This window comes from Engraulis encrasicolus, chromosome 18 (genome assembly GCF_034702125.1).
Source record: "Engraulis encrasicolus isolate BLACKSEA-1 chromosome 18, IST_EnEncr_1.0, whole genome shotgun sequence".
NCBI classification, from domain to species: domain Eukaryota; kingdom Metazoa; phylum Chordata; class Actinopteri; order Clupeiformes; family Engraulidae; genus Engraulis; species Engraulis encrasicolus.
Window position 1 is genome coordinate 53,547,303 of NC_085874.1, and position 19,670 is coordinate 53,566,972.

Genomic DNA, 19,670 nt, shown 5'->3' on the forward strand with positions numbered 1-19,670 from the left:
ACGTGCTGGCAGAAAGACGACAAACAGACAAATATTTGTTTGTTATTATTTCTCGACTCCTTTCAGTTATCATTGCAAGCAGCATTGAACTGTCCACTATGTGTGGTTGTTCAAAGGGAAATTACTTAACTTGGTGCCCTCTCGCACTGAAGAGCGCAATGAAGGCATCCCTCGGGGTATCCACAGTTGAAGCCTTTTTAAAAATTACTTCAACTACAGTATGATCGCGCTTTCTCCAGCAACCACAGCTGTCCCTCCTTTCTTCCATCGTCGTAAAACGCCCCAAGCAACCAGTTCGTCACTTCAAGGTAGAGACATGGGTAACAACGTAGGTTACACATATCTGACCCAAAACAGAGACCCAAAGACAGCGCGACATATCAGTAGCGCGCGCGTGTGTGTGTGTCCATATTCTCGCGTGGGTATTTGTTTCCCACTGCGACAACATATTGTGAAAATTAGAACTCAAGCGGACTCAGAGGAGAATATTATGGATGTTAGAGATTTAAAAGTCCATGCATACATTTATCCCTTTGGGTCTAGAATCTGCTGCTATTACCCTCCGGCAAGGCATGACAACCACTCATCCACCAACCACCGGTTTCTGAGAGAAGTTACTGAAGACTTATCGTAAATTGATTTAGCAAAACCGGAATAAAATATAAGACATTGTGACATGTAATGCATTATTTGGTTTCTGCTGTCGACGAGGGATGGTTTTGAGGGCACGGTTGTGTTGACAAAGATTTGTGGACTTTGATAGCGTTGTAATTATTGTAGGCCTATCATGACGCCGTCACTACTTTGATTGCGACCAATGAAATTAGGATTGCGACCAATGCAGCCGAGCTGAGGCGAGACACTCCAAGCATTTCCAAAGACTTCCTCGTGTCTGAGAACGTACGTACGTACGTCCAAAGGTTGGTCGCGACTTCGGTCGGTCTTGCGTCTAAAGACCAACTTAAGATCAACTCAAGAGCAACTTAAGACCAACTCAAGAGCAACTTACGACCAACTCAAGACCGACTTAAGACGGTTAGCAAAGGCAAGAATCGAGAAACGGAGTCCTGCATGGCACAGCATAGCACTTGCTTGCCTACAAGCTTGCCTACAAGCTTGCCTACAAGCTTGCCTACAAGCTTGCCTACAAGCTTGCCTACAAGCTTGCCTACAAGCTTGCCTACAAGCTTGCCTACAAGCTTGCCTACAAGCTTGCCTACAAGCTTGCCTACAGGCTTGCATACAGACTTGCATACAGACTTGCATACAGACTTGCATACAGACTTGCATACAGACTTGCCTACAAGCTTGCTTACAAGCTTGCTTACAGACTTGCATACAGACTTGCATACTTTCCTCTTTGTGAAAGCTTGCTTTGTGGCACTTGCTGTGTGTGGCATCATTTGTGGCATCGTTGCATATAATGTGCTGCAAATTGGGCATTGCTTTGAGAGCTAGCTTGTAGTGCTGCTTTTTGGCTGTGCTACTTGGTGCAAATTACGTTTTTACAGACAGACCAATGCTATTTTCGTCATTGGCTCATCAAGAGCTGATACATTAAAAATCCCCCCTCACACTCCCATCGTCATTGTAGCACGGCGTAGGCCTACACTGAAATTGTATTCATGCCACACACATTCAAAGGACCACCGCAAACCAGCATCTCAATATAGCATAGTGGCGGCATGGTGTCATGCTCAAGTCACTTCAGTCATGGTGACCGATGGGACGATGGGGCGGTAACATGGCCAGGGTATGGAGAATGATGGGTGGGAGGGAAGTTGCCATGGCCATATTCATGAATGCAACTATGACCCCGTAATTGCCTGCTATCTCACAGTACATCTTCAACTTTTTAACTGAAATGTACTGTCATTTCACTTATACTACTGTATAAATATTGTAGAGCACTTTTAGTTTAACAATACTAATACTGTGAACATTCTGTAGAGTATTGTTATTTAACAGTTCAATTGCTGCTGAAAAATTGTTATCTACTCTGATACATTAAACAGCACTGAGCTGTATTTGATGTTTGGTGTGAAATAACAGTAGAATTACAGGTAAATATAATTGCCAGTAACTGCCGTTATTTTGCAGGGGAATTTTCTTACAGTGTAGTTTCAGTGCAGTTTTTGTGGTAATTTAAATGTTTATTGGAAAAGCAGCATTAACTTCATTCTAATCTGGACCATATAAGGACAGGCAGGAGCCGGAAGGGAACCAAGTACACAGATGACATAATATAGTCACTAACTACCCATAAGTACCAAGTACACAGATGACATAATATGGTCACTAACTACCCGTAAGTACCAAGTACACAGATGACATAATATGGTCACTAACTACCCGTAAGTACCAAGTACACAGATGACATAATATGGTCACTACCCGTAAGTACCAGGTACACAGATGACACACTGTGAAATGAATCTGATGTCCAACTCATTGGAATTAGTATGCCGATGCCATACTGTGCATCAATTAGCACTCCCCCCCCTCCCCACGCCAAACGGCCTTCTGCAAAACACACACGTGTGTATAACATGTGCAGCAGTTCTTTCACCACAAACGCAGAGAAAGCAGAAGAGCTGTGGCATAGGGACTGGTGGTGGTTTGAAATGAGTGTCAGTGTGTCCACTAATAGGCGTGTGTTCATGGCTGCTGGTTTGAAATGAGTGTCAGTGTGTCCACTAATAGAACTGTGTGTTCATGGCTGCTGGTTTGAAATGAGTGTCAGTGTGTCCACTAATAGAACTGTGTGTTCATGCCTGCTGGTTTGAAATGAGTGTCAGTGTGTCCTCATTGGCGTGCGTGTTAGTGTGGCCACTCAGTTTACTTGACGTAGTCCAGCAGCCAGTTCACTAGTTTGTCTTGAGTGCTTGGTGTACAATAAGCATGTTTGGCATACGGTCGCTGGCCTCGGTTCCAGGATGCTGTAAGTGGAGATCATGTGGGAAGAGATCTGCTTGCACCCCTCTATCAGGATGGAAATAAGCACCAGTCCACCCGCCAAGGACGGGTACATTTCAGGGCTGACGGGTACATTTTCCAACCCACCAGTCACTTTGACTAGCAAAAATGGCTAGTGACTGGTAGATTTTAAAATCTACCTGCCACAGTGACTGGTGGGGGAAAAAATTAAGTTCCACCCCTGCCCTCCATGTGTAAAGGGATGGTAGAGTGGGACCACTAGTGAAATGGGGGAGGGAGGTCGGGGAGGAGGAGTTAGAGGGATTCAATCTTTCCGGAGATGGGAGCAGGTTATATTGCCATATTTGTCTGACCAAATCCCGCCCAAAAGTTTCTCAAAAACCGCTAAATTGCGCTAAATTCCGCCCAAATTCAACAAATTACATTGACTTCTATGTGCCCAAAAAGGCAAAAAAAAAAAACCGCCAAATGGCCCATTTTTCCCGTTTTTGCCCGCCGACGCTCATCCCAAGTAGCCCAATTGGGCAACACTGGGAGCAGGCAATGACTAGANTTGTGTCGTTCATGAACGAGCCGGTTCTTTTGAACCGCTCCCAGAAGTGAACGATGGGAACCGGATAACAGCTGGGGGAGCCACTCAGCCGCATTATCGTTCATTTTTCATTAATTTAAGCACGTGACCTCGACGTGAGTAATTCAATTTGGGAAAAAAACACTATGGTTTGCCTAACAGAGTGGCAAAAACAGTCTTCAGAAGCAGGAGAATAATCAGTTGTTACCTAGAGGTGGAGTCAAAATATTACATTCTAAACACTGAATAAATCATTTAAAAAAGAGCCAAAAGTGCCAGTTTTTTGAACAGCTCTTTGAAACGAACGAGCCACTAAGATCCGGATCCCATAAAAGAGCCATAAATCCCATCTCAAGTAATGACAGCTGCCAACCTCTCAGCAGGCTTCCTCCTCCCAAACAGGGCTCTGGATCATAGTTTTTCATTACCAGCCAAATGGCTTGTAGATGTTACTCTTACTAGCCAAACACTGACTCACTAATGGGCCAAAGTAAGTTAGTCTTTTCTACCAGCCAAAGTGAAATGTCACAAGCATTTGGCCAGTTAGCTGGTGTTAAATTAGAGCCCTGCTCCCGAGCAACAATTATGGAAACATTTAGTGTGTCCAACCGAGGTGCCGGAATGGGGGGTGCAGTGGTGCATTTGCATCCCCAATTTTGGGCTCCTAAATGAGGTTTTCTCAACTTTTACTGCAGACAAATGAGTGGATTGCAGCAGCAGTAATATTGTTAAGAAATTAAGAATCAAAGAATGTGATGTGTTACTTTTTCATTCTCTGGTTGATCAATACAGCCTAAGTATATAAATATGGAGTGAAAAAAATAAATAAATGTAATTTTTCCAGTTGGAGTGGCTATACCTCACCCAAAAAAACAAAAATGCACCACCACTTTAAAACTGGTTTTGGCGCCCTTGGTGTCCACTTATGGTGCAGCTGTGCAAACTATGGTTTGAAATGAGTGTCAGTGTGTCCACTAATAGGCGTGTGTTCATGGCTGCCTGTTTCAAATGAGTGTCAATGTGTCCTCATAGGCGTGTGTTCATGGCTGCTGGTTTTTAATGAGTGTCAATGTGTCCTCATGGGCGTGCGTGTTAGTGTGGCCACTCAGTTTACTTGACGTAGTCCAGCAGCCAGTTCACTAGTTTGTCTTGAGGTTTTCTCAACTTTTACTGTAGACAAATGAGTGGATTGCAGCAGCAGTAATATTCATCAGAGAATCAGAGAGAATCAGAGAATGTGATGTGTTACTTTTTCATTATCTGGTTGATCAATATACAGTAGCCTAAGTATAAAAATATGGAGCGGAATAAATAAATAAATATAATTTTTCCAGTTTGAAGTGGCTATACCTCACAAAAAACTAAAATGCACCACCACTTTAAAACTCGTTTTTGGCGCCCTTGGTGTCCAGTTATGGGCTGTGCAACTCCAGATGCTGCTGGTGTGTATTCAGTACACTTCTGCTCTACTCCAGATGCTGCTGGTGTGTATTCAGTACACTTCTGCTCTACTCATGTGGCGTTCACCATTAGAGATGAGACACACCCCCAGTTGTCCTGGTAGCACTTTTGTTTAGGAAAACCTGTGCAATATAAATGTAAATGTAAATCAATGGAGAGAGGGCTCAACCTCTGTCAAAAAAAATGGCTTAATTTCCATCCACACTATACAAGAACAATATTTGAAACGTGTGGGTAAATGTCTAAATGTCAACTAATATGTACTAATTTTCAAATTTTATTTTATCGATCCATATGATTTAATTAGATACTTAACTTGACATTTAAAATTGTATCCTTCACAAATGTGTCACCATAGAGGCGAGCCGCACCCCTAGTTGTCGTGGCAATGCTGGCGGCCATTTTGTTTAGGTAAACCTGTGTAATGTAGATATGTGGCTCAATGAGCTAAGACACCATAACGTAATACCGGTGACCCGGGTTCGATTCCGGCCATAAAAGCCACAAATATCTAAAAGAAGATCATATAACAGAGGCCCCTTATGGAAACTCACTGTAGAAGAAGACCAACAACACACGGTGTGGTGTTAAACTGGACGTTTCATGAGGAGCTCTATTTAGCCTTCTCCAGAAGACTTCCAAATGTGTTTGACACTTCTTGAAAGACTCTGGAATAAAGCTCCTTTATGTTTGTTGGCACACCAGACAAAAGCACAACTGGTAATCAGAACAGTTCTATATTGACATTAACACCAATGCAAAGACGGCAGGCCAGTCACTCAAAAGACGCCGGGGGTGAAGTGGCTCATATTAACACAGTTAACACAAGGTAGGTCTGTACACTTCCAATAAGCTCCAAAAAATAAACTTTATTATTTAAAAAGCAACATTTCGATCACCCTGGATCTTCATCAGGCATATGGGTAACAGGAAGAAACTGTGACCTATATCACATGGCCATTCATTCACCTGCCCAGACAAGGCACCCAAGGGTGTCAAGCAAATAGACAGACAGGCGTCTTGGCCTGTCTCCATCATACATCAGGCAAAACCAAAAACATTTGTAATTTTTAAGAATAAACAAGATTCAAAATGTAAATATAGTACATGAACATATACGTAAAGTACATTCCACATGTTTTTTTTTAAAGAAATGGGAGACAATTAATGAAAAGGTTTTAAATCAAAATGAATACCCATCCCTTCAGGTGAGTATTTAAGGTGTAAATATAAAAGTCTTCATACCATGCCATCATACCATGAATTAAAACATCATACCATGACTTAACACACCATACCATGAATTAACACTGACAACCATGAATTAACACTCAATACCATATTTAAGGTGTATATATATAAAAGTCTTCACCATCATACCATGAATTAAAACATCATACCGAACTAAACACACCATACCATGAATAAACACAGTGCACCATGAATTAACACTCGAGTAAACACAACATACCATGAATTAACACATACCATGAATTAACACTCGATACCATGACCTAACTGCCTGCCTATGGGGACCCGGGTTCGAATCTGGCCTGGGTCATGTCCCAATCAGAATCGCGGGCGGGGTATATACAATATATTTAATTTAGCGCCTCCAGCCGATTTTTGAGCACCGTTTGGGCGGGATTTGATCAGACACATCTGGCAACACATCTCATTTGTATTCTACTATTCTCTCCACAGTACACAGTTCTATCTGATGCAGTCTTAACACATATAACAGCTCACATAAAAAGTACATAGAAACTGATAGATTGTTATGAAGGCTTTCATGTGTCAACAGTGTGCATCACGGAAAGTAAAGCGTAAATATACAGCACAGCGTATCTCTTCTCAATAACAGGAACCACACAGAGAAAAAGACAGCAGATTTGGAACATGATGTCACATGGTGTGAGAAATCTGTGTGTGTGTGTGTGTGTGTGTGTGTGTGTGTGTGTGTGTGCGTGTGTGTGTGTTTGAGGAAAGAACGGTGTAGCAACAAACACCCACACACAAACGCACGCGCACACACACACACACACACACACACACACACACACACACACACACACACACACACACACACACACACACACACACACACACACACAGAAAAGAGAGTAGTTGTGTTGTGTCTGGCTGTGATGTGTAACTTCTACATTTCATCTGATCCGACGTCGTCCTGTTGAAAATACAAAACCCAAAATGACATCATGTTTTTGAAAGTATTTCAAGTTCAAGTTCTTGAAAGATATCTACAAACCCCAACTCCGGTGAAGTTGGGACGTTTGGTAAACAGTGAATAAAATCAAAATGCTATCATTTTCAAAACATTCAATCTATTCATTAGATGGAGAATAGTGAAAAGACAACAAAGTAAGTGTTAAAACCGAGAAAAAAATATTTTTTGGGAGACATATGTACTCATTTCTAATTTGATGAATGCAACACGTCTCAAATAAGTTGGGACTGGGATCAGTGAAATTTGGTAAACATCCAAATAAAATAAAACAAAGAAGAACATTTCAAAATGAATTGTACTGACGGACAATATAGGTGTCCAGGTATAAGATCATCACAGAGAGGCTGAGTCACTCAGAATTAAAGATGCAAAGGGAATAATTACCATAGTTATTACATACAATTTTGAATTCCCTTTGATTTACCACGATTGAGTGTACAGTATATAAGACATATTTTTGTTATTAAAATCATTGTATAGGTTCATGACATCATGAAATATATATTGGCTGTAGTCTCACTCTAGCACTCCAGGAATTAGAGCTATTGAAAATGGACCATATTAAGAATGCTTAATGCGTGCAAATGATACAGGGGTGTAACATTCTCCTAAGCACATGAGCTCGCTTGAAATAGACCCAGAAGACATGGGAAACTGTCCTTTGCTTACAGAAGTCAGCAGAAGTTGTAGAAGTCCATTCTTTTGGACAATAATAGAGCATTGCACATTCTGTGCTACAGTGAAAATGGACCATTCAACTTGTTAGTGCTAACTTCAAAAGTCAGCCTCCATGATGGCATGCGGGTGCAGTAATGCATTGGTTAAGATGTTCTCACTCATCTGTAGAGTTAAACACAGTGCTGAATGGTATAAATGGGTTTTAAACAGCATGAAAAGCCACTCATGCATTATATTTTGAAGGGATATCTTCGATTACTGCCACATAGTAAGGTCAAATTGCATTCTCTACTATGTTTTAACAGTTTGGCTCCATCATAAGGACCAGCAGGTGATAAAATGGTGGGATTTTGGTCAAGACCTGTCAAACTGTAAGCACTACAGAAAGGAAAACATTGCAAAACATGACAAGGAATACACCCACCATTTAAACTGGTGAAATCATGTCCAAATTAGGAATTAACACTGTTTTTTTACATAAAATCATCTCATCGGTTAATGTATTTAACTGTTAAGTGTTGTCTTTTGTTTTGTTTTTAGTCTTTCTCGACATTTGCTGCCATTTATTGTCCCTGTCCCAACTCTTTTGAGACGTGTTGGATTTATCAAATTAGGAATGAGTACATATGTCCCCCAAAACAATATTTGTTCTCGGTTTTAACACGTAATATGTTGTCTTTTGGGTCATTCCAGCTGGAATCAGCAAATGGTCCCCACTCGACTCGAGATTTTTCAGAAATGTGCTGATTCCAGCTGGAATGACCCTTTTCACTATTCTCCATCTAATGAATAGATTGAATGTTTTGAAAATGATCGCATTTTGATTTTATTCACTGTTTACCAAACGTCCCAACTCCACTGGAGTTGGGGTTTGTAACAAACATATGAAAGTAGTTTTTTAGTTTCCATCTACTGAACATAAAGGAACATGGTGGAGGAATGTGATACTGTTAAGTAGAACACAAACCATCCTCTGATAGAGTCGAGTCACACACACACACACACACACACACACACACACACACACACACACACACACACACACACACACACACGGGCTTGCGCACACACACACATGGGCGGCTGGGCACACACGCACACACACACACACACACACACACACACACACACACACACACACACACACACACACACACACACACACACACACACACACACACACAATTGCATACTCACATAGTCACTGTCGCCTGTCTGCACACACACTGCTGATGAGTTTGCTGCAGAGTAGAAGACTGCCCCTGGCCCAGGACTCTGAATAACATAAAGAAGGGAATATAAGTAAGGGATAATTGACAACACGGTGTGCGTATAACAGGAGAAATAATGCACACCTAGGTGGTGATGCGGCCACGACGCGAAGCAGAGTCCGTGAAGTCAATTATCCCGCTTATACCACGGTTGCCACACTGTCTGAAATTTATTTGAGGAATTATTTTGATGCTTTAATGGCTAAAACAAAGGTTTTCTGTATAACTACTTCCTTCCGCCACAAGAAGGTTCTTTTCATAACTTTCTGGCGAACTGCCGTTACTAATTCTAAATTGAAGGTTGCTATGGCCAAGACACCGTTGTTAGTTCTATCGCATTCGGTTGTCAAGTCAAGAGCCAGTCGTTAATTCTATCGCATTTGGTTGTCAAGTCAGTCGCCTCAATGTTCTACCCATCCGATATATTGCATGCGTCTGACTTGCCCACTAGATTATGCTACAGTTGGCATGATTCCCCTACAAATTTACAGATATCAATAGATTAAAAAAATACCCTGTGCATCTTGGCGACATTCTAAATGCCTCGCCTTGCCATTAACTTCATCAAAACAGGAACCTCGTCAATCTGCTCTGTCATGGTTTCCCAAGAATGGACGCAAATGCAGATCTTTCCACGGCAAACTTGATTTAATTATAAACTCAGGAACAAAACAAACACGGCACAATGGCCAAAATGGTGTCAAGAACTGAAACGGGCATAGCATACAGCTCAACAAAACATCATCAAGAATCTGCACATGGTGAATGAAAGTTCAGGTTTAAATACAGCAACAGGTGGAACATGTGATCAGGGCGATTGCTTGATTGCAGGTGCTAGTGATAATTGAGTCACAGTCTTAGTGCTCTGGTGAGGCTGGGCACTGATTGGTTGATTGGTTGATGTGATTAGTGGATGATTGACTTGATTGTCTGAGATGATAAGGGAATTGTCTTGACGGTGGCAACAGTGTTGTTGCCAGGTTTGTCACAGTACCCCCCCTCTGAGGCACGGCTCCAGCCGTGCGAAGTGGGCGAAGGGGGCGACGACCTCTTGGGCGAGGTGCTGGTCTGTCAGGATGAGACTGGTGGAATTCTGAAATGAGAGTACGGTCTAGGATGTCGGAAGAGGGGACCCAGCTCTGGTCTTCAGGCCCATACCCCTCCCAGTCCACCAGGTACTGCATGCGGCCTTGACGGCGTCTGGAATCCAGGAGCGCCCTCACCTGGTAGGCAGGGGAACCATCGATCTCCAGCGCCGGTGGCGGCGTACCACCAGGGACCGCATCAGCCATGGGACCCGGAATCAGCGGCCTAAGGAGGGAGACATGGAAAGATGGAGAGACACGGTAGTCTAGCAGGGAGTTGGAGCGTGTACGTGACTGGGTTTACCCTCCGGATCACCTTGAATGGGCCCACAAATCGAGGGCTGAGTTTCCGACAGGGCAGCTTCAGTTTCAGGTTCCTGGTGGAAAGCCAGACTCTGTCGCCAGGTTGATACTCGGGGGTATCCCCACGGCGACGGTCAGAGTGGAGTTTTTGCTGCCGGACTGCTCTGCTGATTTGGAGGTGGGTCAGCTCCCAGACCCGCTCAGCTCGGCGGAACCAATCATCAATGACAGGGATGTCAGACTTGGTGGGATCCCAGGGACAGAGAGGTGGCTGGTATCCTAGAACACATTGAAATGGGGTTAGTTTTGTTGTTGAATGGATTAATGAGTTTTGAGCATACTCAGCCCATGGGAGGAACTCTGCCCAGTCATTCTGGCGGCGGTGACAGTATGTTCTCAGGAACCGCCCAAGGTTTTGGATTGCCCTCTCAGCTTGACCATTAGCTTCAGGATGGTAGCCAGAGGTGAGGCTCACAGTGACTCCCAATTTCTTCATGAAAGCCCTCCACACCTGGGATGTAAACTGGGGGCCCCGGTCCGAGACTATATCCTCAGGAATTCCGTAGTGTCGGAAAACCTGACTGAAGAGGGCTTCAGCGACCTGGAGAGCAGTGGGCATACTTGTGAATGGGATGAAGCGGTTAGATTTGGAGAACCTATCCACCACAACGAGTATGACCGTGTAGCCCTTAGATGGTGGCAGGTCAGAAAGGAAGTCTATGGCTAGGTGTGACCAGGGACGATTCGGAGTAGGCAAGGGCATGAGCTTTCCTGGCGGAAGACAACGTGGACTCTTGGTGGTTGAACAGATTGAGCAAGATTTGACATACCTCTGGACATCATGTGCTATGGAGGGCCACCAGTACTTCCTGGAGATGAGTTCCATGCTCTTCTCAATCCCTGGATGTCCCGAAGCCAAGGAGGTGAGAGACCAGACGATGACCCTGTCACGAACAGTGGAAGGCACATACATTTTGTCAGGTGGGCAAGTAGCAGGAGTTGGCTCACCTCTTTGTTCTCGTCGGATGTCTGCGTCAATTTTCCAGAGGACCGGAGCAACAATGATTGAGGGTGGAAGGATGGGCTTCAGGACTGGGAAAGGCTCAGAGATGGTGTGTATTCGAGACAAGGCATCAGCCTTGCCGTTCTTGGATCCAGGTCTGTAGGTTATTGTGAAATCGAATCTGGAGAAGAATAGAGACCACCTGGCCTGTCTTGCATTGAGCCTCTTGGCAGCTTGGATGTACTCCAGATTTCGATGATCAGTGATGACAACAAATGGTTCTTTGGCACCCTCAAGCCAATGTCTCCATTGCTCAAGGGCCATCTTCACCGCCAGCAACTCCCGATTCCCCACATCGTAATTGCGTTCGGCTGGAGACAATCTGTGTGAGTAGAAGGCACATGGGTGCAGCTTTGGTGGTTCACCTCGACGCTGGGACAACACTGCTTCTACTCCCACATCTGAGGCATCCACTTCGACCACAAATTGTTTGGTAGGATCAGGAAACTTCAGAATCGGTGCTGTGGTGAAGCGTTGCTTGAGTGCAGTAAAGGCATCCTGAGCTGCATCGGTCCACTGGAGGCTGCGTGGCTTGCCTTTTAGGAGAGCAGTGAGGGGGGCCGCAACCGAGCTGAAGGACCGGATAAACCGGCGATAGAAATTGGCGAATCCAAGGAAGCGCTGCAACTCCTTGATGTTCTTTGGGGCAGGCCACTGAGTGACAGCTTCAACCTTCTGGTCCTCCATCCGAGCGCCATCTGGGCCGATCACATATCCGAGGAAGGAGATGGTAGTCTGGTGGAAGAGGCACTTTTCAAGCTTTACATATAACTGGTGATGTAGGAGGCGTGCGAGTACCTGTCTGACATGTAGGTAATGTTGAGCTAGTGTGGTGGAATATATTAAAATATCGTCAATGTAGGCTACAACATATTTCCCAATCATATCTCTGAGAATGTCATTGACAAAAGACTGGAAGACAGAAGGTGCATTTACCAGACCGTAGCTCATCACCAGATACTCATAGTGGCCAGTACTTGTGCTGAAGGCAGTCTTCCACTCATCTCCCTCTCGGATACTAACCAGGTTGTAGGCACTCCGTAGGTCCAGTTTGGTGTAGTAGCATGCCCCTCTAAGCTGCTCGATGGCGGAAGGTACTAGTGGGAGTGGGTACCTGTATTTCACAGTGATGGCATTCAGGCCCCGATAATCGATGCAGGGCCGCAATCCACCATCTTTTTTCTCCACAAAGAAGAAGCCTGATGCAGCCGGCGAGGTGGACGGACGGATAAAACCCTGTTGCAGTGCCTCTTGGACGTACTCCTCCATGGCTTGGGTTTCCGTTGGAGACAATGGATACACACGGCTACGTGGAGGCGAAGTACCTGGCAGGAGGTTGATCGCACAATCCCAGGGACGATGAGGAGGAAGGTGAGTTGCCCTGGTGTTGGAGAAGACAGCATCCAGGTCCATGTATTGGTTGGGGATTTCCGGAATCACAGCTGAGTCTGGGCTCTCTATGGAGGTGGAGGCACAAGGGTTTTTCAGACAATGATTTTGACAAAAAGGTGACCAAGAGTGTATGTTACCTCCTTTCAAAGAGACTACGGTGTCATGGGTTTGAAGCCACGGGAGACCAAGGACTACTGGGTGCTGCATGGATGGTAGGACAAGGAAGTTGATTGATTCATGATGCACAGAGTAGACAGTCAGCTGTACCATTGAGGTGATTTGTGAGATGGTGCCATTACCAACTGGTCCTCCATCTAGGGCCTGGATGGATACTGGTGGCGAGAGAGTGTTGAGGGGCAGTTGAAGGGCCTCAGCCACGGTTGGTGTAACGAAATTGCCTGCTGCTCCTGAATCTAACAAGGCTGAGAAAGAGAAACATCTTTCACCGAAGCGTACAGTCACAGGAACAAGGAAGGGCTTGGAGGATAAAGAAGGTGGAGGTAGCTTTACCTTGTGTGGATTGGCAGGCTGGGGGCGTCTCACTCCAGGCTGAGGGCGCTTTGGGCAGAGCTCAACTTGGTGAGTAGGGTCACCACAGTACAGACAGAGGCCAAGGTCAATTCTGCGGCGGCGTTCTTGGGGAGTGAGACGTGCAGATCCCACTTGCATCGGTTCAGGGTCAGGGTCTTGCTGGTAAGTAGGTAGTGATAATGGTAGTGGGGAAGCACGTTTGCCTCTGCGCCTCTCCTGCAGAAGGTAGTCAAGGTTGATGGACAGGTTGATGAGGGCATCCAGAGTCAGCTCCTGGTCGCGACAAGCAAGTTCCATTCGCACATCCTCCCTCAATCCTCTGCGGTATATTGCAATGAGGGCTTTATCGTTCCAACCACTTGCTGCTGCCAGGGTGCGGAACTGTAGGGTGTATTCTGCTGCAGTCCCGGTGCCTTGAGAAAGCTTGAGCAGTCTCTCACTCCGCTCCTTGCCATCAATGGGGTGTTCAAAAACTGCACGGAAGAGAGCAATGAAACGAGCATATGAAGTGGTCACATCACCTCCTTCTCTCCAGACAGCTGTTGCCCAGTCTAAGGCCTTTCCCTTCAGACGAGTGATGACGGCTGCCACCTCGGATTGGTCTGGCATCTGTGGATGGTGAGCGAGGTACAGGTTACACTGAAGAAGAAAACCTTCGCAGTCATTGGGCTCTCCACCGTAGGCTTCAGGCAACTTCACAGCTGAGGCAGGGTGACCTGGCAGGGCGAGGTAACCAGGAAGGGCAGGTTGAACTTCAGCCGGGGAAGGTTGAGCTTGAGCTGGGGCAGGTTGAGCTGGATCCGGGGCAGGTTGAGCTTGAGCCAGGGCAGGTGGTGAAAACCCAGAGATAGGCCCAACACCGGAATCCTAGTCTCGTGCTCTGCTCCTTAGGCTCTGGACTGTAGAAAGCATTTCATTTTGCATCCTAATTTACCAAGTTTCCGTATTATGATGGGATCTCAGTCGTAGATCTCCCTAGTCCCAGGATAATTGTGTGATTGCACTCAATTAATATAAACTGCTCTTATTATGAATATTCCAACAATATCGGTTAAGTCTGAGTCCAGCTGTCAAGGGTTTTATATCCATTTACTTGTAGAACTGATTTGCACGCGGCCGACTAATTTCTTTGTGCATGTCCATCCCATATGAGAGACGTCTAGAATAAATCAGAGGTTAAAGTTGCTGGAAGGTACCATACTTATGAGATCCTAAGCCCCATACACTTTACCCCTATTCGACTGCAATAGGAGGCGAGAGGTGTATGTCGAGAGCTACACCCAAAAAGATCTGATCACCCCGCTTAAGTTCCAGTTTACGATAACATATTTTTATCCTAAGTAGACACCATTGACACTCGGGCTGACCCGAAGTATAGCGTCCCACTCCACATGGAGAAATGTCCTTGGAGCTGCTACGTTTCGACAGTACAATAACCTTATGAAGGAATAAACGGGATCTACAACAAAATATAGATCAATGAAAGTTTTATTACAAGACAAATCTAATTCTACGACAAAGTACAATGTTGAAAAAGTCAATGCTACCTAATTAAGAGGAAATGGTTACATGGACACTAGGTCCACGGGAGCCCTTTAGCGGGGTTTAAACTCAAAGATTTGATCATTACACCAAAGTTTAATACCTAGGTATCTCGTGGGACGACCCCAGCCAGGGACCAATGACGTGCCGGCATTTACCTGGGCTGGGCTTAGAACAATGGCGCGGGGTTGGGTTGTAACCAACACCGTATCCAAATCCTATGATTCTAAATCTTTAATAAATTCACTAATTGCAGTTTCAAAACCAAGACCTGTTCACCACCCGAAGTATTTCCATCAGATTGATACTAAACACATGCATAGAATTTCAAACACATCATAGTAAGCATTTAAACCACGCATATTGGATCTGGCGGGAATTTCAGTCTCTGCGTGGGCACGGGAGGTGCGCGCATGCAGGGACAAATGGCCGCTGACCAAGATGCGCTGGGAACGCACACCGGGGGGTGCGCGCTTTTCACGCCGGGAGGTGCGCAATGCATACAGGTGACCGGAGGTTTTGGGGCGGTCCCCCCGAAGGGGGCCCTCTGTCACACAGTGCTTTTGAGATCCAGATGTCAGATATGCAATGTTTATCTTTGAAGTCAACAGAAAACTCAGAGTAGTAAAACAAAGGCGATAGATTGTAAACAAAGGCGTTGAAATACGAAAAAGAAACGCAAACAAATGTTAATACCGTGCCCGTGAGCCACCGGCGCTGTGAATTCAGTGCCCCTTTGTCAGGGCCCATATGGGGGAATCTTACAGTGGCACAGGAGGGCTGGGAGTCGATGCAACACTCGCAGAAGAAAGGTGTCGAATAACCTCATCCATAGCGTTTCCAAGTTTGGAGATTTGTCGCTGTTGTCCTTCTACCGTGGCACTAAGCGAGGCTACAGAGGTCGCCAGCAGTTGGAGTATGGGCATCTCCTCAGATGAATTGGGTGGCAGTGGATAGCTTGCTGCGTCCATAAGGTTGGCAGATTCTTCTGTCATGGTTTCCCAAGAATGGACGCAAATGCAGATCTTTCGACGGCAAACTTGATTTAATTATAAACTCAGGAACAAAACAAACACGGCACAATGGCCAAAATGGTGTCAAGAACTGAAACTGGCATAGCATATGGCTCAACAAAACATCATCAAGAATCTGCACATGGTGAATGAAAGTTCAGGTTTAAATACAGCAACAGGTGGAACGTGATCAGGGTGATTGCTTGATTGCAGGTGCTAGTGATAATTGAGTCACAGTCTTAGTACTCTGGTGAGGCCGGGCGCTGATTGGTTGATTGGTTGAGGGAATTAGCGGATGATTGACTGGATTGTCTCAGCTGATGAGGGAATTGTCTTGATGGTGGCAACGGTGTTGTTGCCAGGTTTGTCACAGCTCTCCTCCCACAGGAAACTCCCTTTGATTTATTTTTCACTGCGTTCCCATAGTTATTGATCCAATATTTCCCATATATCCCATACTTTTCATAAGTTACGCTCCTCTCTCAACTGATAAACGCTACAACCACAGGAAACCACTCTCCTCTCGTGGGGAAGAAACGCCCACGTGAAACGGGCGTCCCTTACTTTGCGCAGGGAATATCTCTCTCTCTCTCTCTCTCTCTCTCTCTCTCTCTCTCTCTCTCTCTCTCTCTCTATCACAAAGTTGACAGAGTGATGGTCAGTTGGGAGAAATAAACATGTTTGAAATTTGATTAGGCCTACTAAGATTTGCTCCAAATTCACTATACATTGCTGGTGTTTCCAGACGCGCGATGCGACATGTGTCAATTCAGCGCGTATAATGCTTGCAACTTTTTTGTGTGTAATTTATGAACGTGCGTGCCTTGGCGCATTGATACACTACAGTTATTCGGTCAGAAATATAATATAATATTGGGACTACTTCATTGGTGTGCATCTATAGACAGTTAATCAACACCCAATTTAGCGCGTCACAATGGGAGATTCCAAACCGCCGTGGTAGAACAGAATAGAATACATATCTATTTCCTGAGTACTGTATATAATCTGTATTTACATATTTATTCCAATATTTATTTTCTAAGAGTATTCTATGTATATGTTCCATTTACATGGGCCTATTTACTCCAATATTTATGTCCTATGGGTAATGCGATCAATTTGGAACACAGAATGAGACCAAATGTGAATAAAAAACACCAGTAAATGCCAGTGCAGGGAAGAGTGGAAAGAGGTTTCACACAAGTGTACTCACTGGGCCTGTGCGGTTCTCCTCTTCATCTGCGGTTCTACCTGTGCGGTTCTGTCCTCCATCACTTGACCCAGCAGAACCTGAAAGTTCACAAACGTCCTCAGTGTTTCCTGCTGTTACCGTAGTATTTTCCACAGCTATGTGATAAACGAGGAATCACTCTTAATACTGTAAACACCAATAAAGACTTTTTTACACAATTACATTCAACAGACTCTTTTATTGTGAGTGACTTACAGAAAGAGGATATTAACCCTTTCATTCAGACAGGATCACCAGTGATCACTGTTTGCTGCAAACTTAAATACATCATAACAACATCGCTATGACGTAGAGAGTTTTAAGTAACAGATGAAGACATGGTCACTCATTACTGTTTTAGGTGACAATAAGGTTGGAACATGGGGTCTGAATAAAGGGGTTAACAGGTGCAAATGGAGGACATTACGCCAGTGTGTTAGCAACTGAGAGAAACTCTAATAGCTACTTACGCCTTCTTCTCTTTAGCAACAGCAGTGTTGTCATGACGATTATCACCAAGACAACCAGAGGAGCCAATCGGAGGGCGGTCACCGCAGCAACACCTGAACCAGGAAGAGGAGGGTTAAAATCAAACCAGAGATGGTGAAAAGGCGTAGAATAGAACTTAGAACTTCTTTGGTCAAACTAGTTCAATCTCCCACCTCTCCTGTTGCTTGTGGCTTGTGGTCCATGAAGAAAACAATAAAGTCTCCCTGCTGTCAGCCTAGGCAGAGCGACTTTTTGGGAGCTTTTCCCCATTCAACACCCCGATTACGGAAGTAACTAGTTTGACTTGTACCCCAGTTGGGTGTGAACAGAGAGGAATTCATTGCATATGAGACAGTCTCACTGCACCGTGCACACAGACACAACAAAATGCTACATGGTCATCATAAGGTCTGGCACTGCTGGTATAATTTGACACTCACCCAGACCAGAATCAGAGGAATCAGGACCACCAGATACCCAGGTCACTGCTGAGGAAGAGGAGGATGGAGGAGGAGGTGATGTTGGTCTTGCTGTTAAAGACACACACACACACACACACACACACACACACACACACACACACACACACACACACACACACACACACACACACACACACACACACACACACACACACACACACACACACACACACAGCAGGTGTACTATGTCACGTCACATTAGATAAACACACACACACACACACACACACACACACACACACACACACACACACACACACACACACCAACATGAACTGACCTGGTGTGTGGACTGTATAGGGGATAGAGGCCTTAACCTCTCCTCCTCCTCCTCCTCCATAATAAGTGAGTTGGCACGTCCATGTGTGTGTGAGAGCTGGACTCATCAGGACCGTGGTGTTGACAGCCAGCTGGACCTCACAGTCAGACTTTCTGTTGATCTTCACATGGTCTGAGTTCAGCTGCTCAGCTCCACTCTCATCCACCCACCTCACATTAACATCCCGATTATACCCCCTGTCATAGGTGGACACGATGCAAGACACGACCTCAAGTCCTCCCGAGGGGTCTTCACCTGGCAAAGCTTGGAAATAATAGAGGACAATAATGAAGGAAAATAAATAAACAACCTCAGAGTGGAATTGATCTTAAATGTACAAATGTGCTCATTGACATTCAAGAGAGAGGAAGACAGGGGAAGAGAGAGAGAGGGGAAGAAGAGAAATTTAGGGGGGGGGTGGAGGGCAGAACGATATAGACATGTAAAGAGGGGTGCACAGAGACAAAGAGAGAGGGGGGGGGACAGAGGAAAAAAAGAAGGACAGAGAGAGGGAAAGAGGGAGCTAAGAGGAGAGGGAAGAACATTAACATCACAGTAAGAAGAGAGAGGGAAAGAGGGGTTGAGAGAGAGAGGGGAAAATAGAAAGACAGAGAGAGAGAAAGAGGGACGAAGTGGGTGTGGTGGAATGAGGAGAGAGAGAAGAGAGGGAAGAACATTAACATCACAGTAAGAAGGTGGAGTAGCCTAATAAATAAGGATGTGTACAAGTTAAAATAGATGTCCAAGTTTGACTCAAAGCCTTACTATGAAGAACATTGAGGTGAACATCTGTGTCAGCAGTAACATCTGGTCCATTATACTGACACCAGTAGAGTCCAGCATCCTCAGGGGAGACGTCACTGATGTGGAGGGAACAGTTGGGGAGGAGACGCAGCCTCTCTGATCTCCCAGATTGTTGGACCTTTCCCTTGCTGACCACCTCTACCCCTGAGTCTCTGCCATTAGCGTATCTCCATGTAGTAGAGGAGCAGAGTGGGTCCCCACTCATGACGTCAGCACAGGGGAGAACGGCAGTTTCTCCTGCCCTGGAGAA

General features: G+C 45.1%; 1 protein-coding gene and 1 long non-coding RNA gene across 2 annotated transcripts in view; both read right to left on the minus strand.

The window, feature by feature from the left end:
* Window positions 1-19,670, minus strand: part of LOC134468311 (protein NLRC3-like) — a 130,493-nt gene that overhangs the window by 72,734 nt on the left and 38,089 nt on the right. The gene's annotated exons all lie outside the window — the stretch shown is intronic.
* LOC134469529 (uncharacterized) lies at window positions 7,076-18,385 on the minus strand. The gene is made up of 5 exons (XR_010039001.1): window positions 18,256-18,385; window positions 17,797-17,889; window positions 17,309-17,385; window positions 9,090-9,167; window positions 7,076-7,154 (listed from the first exon to the last, which is right to left on the minus strand). It is a non-coding gene; the product is annotated as an uncharacterized LOC134469529 (long non-coding RNA).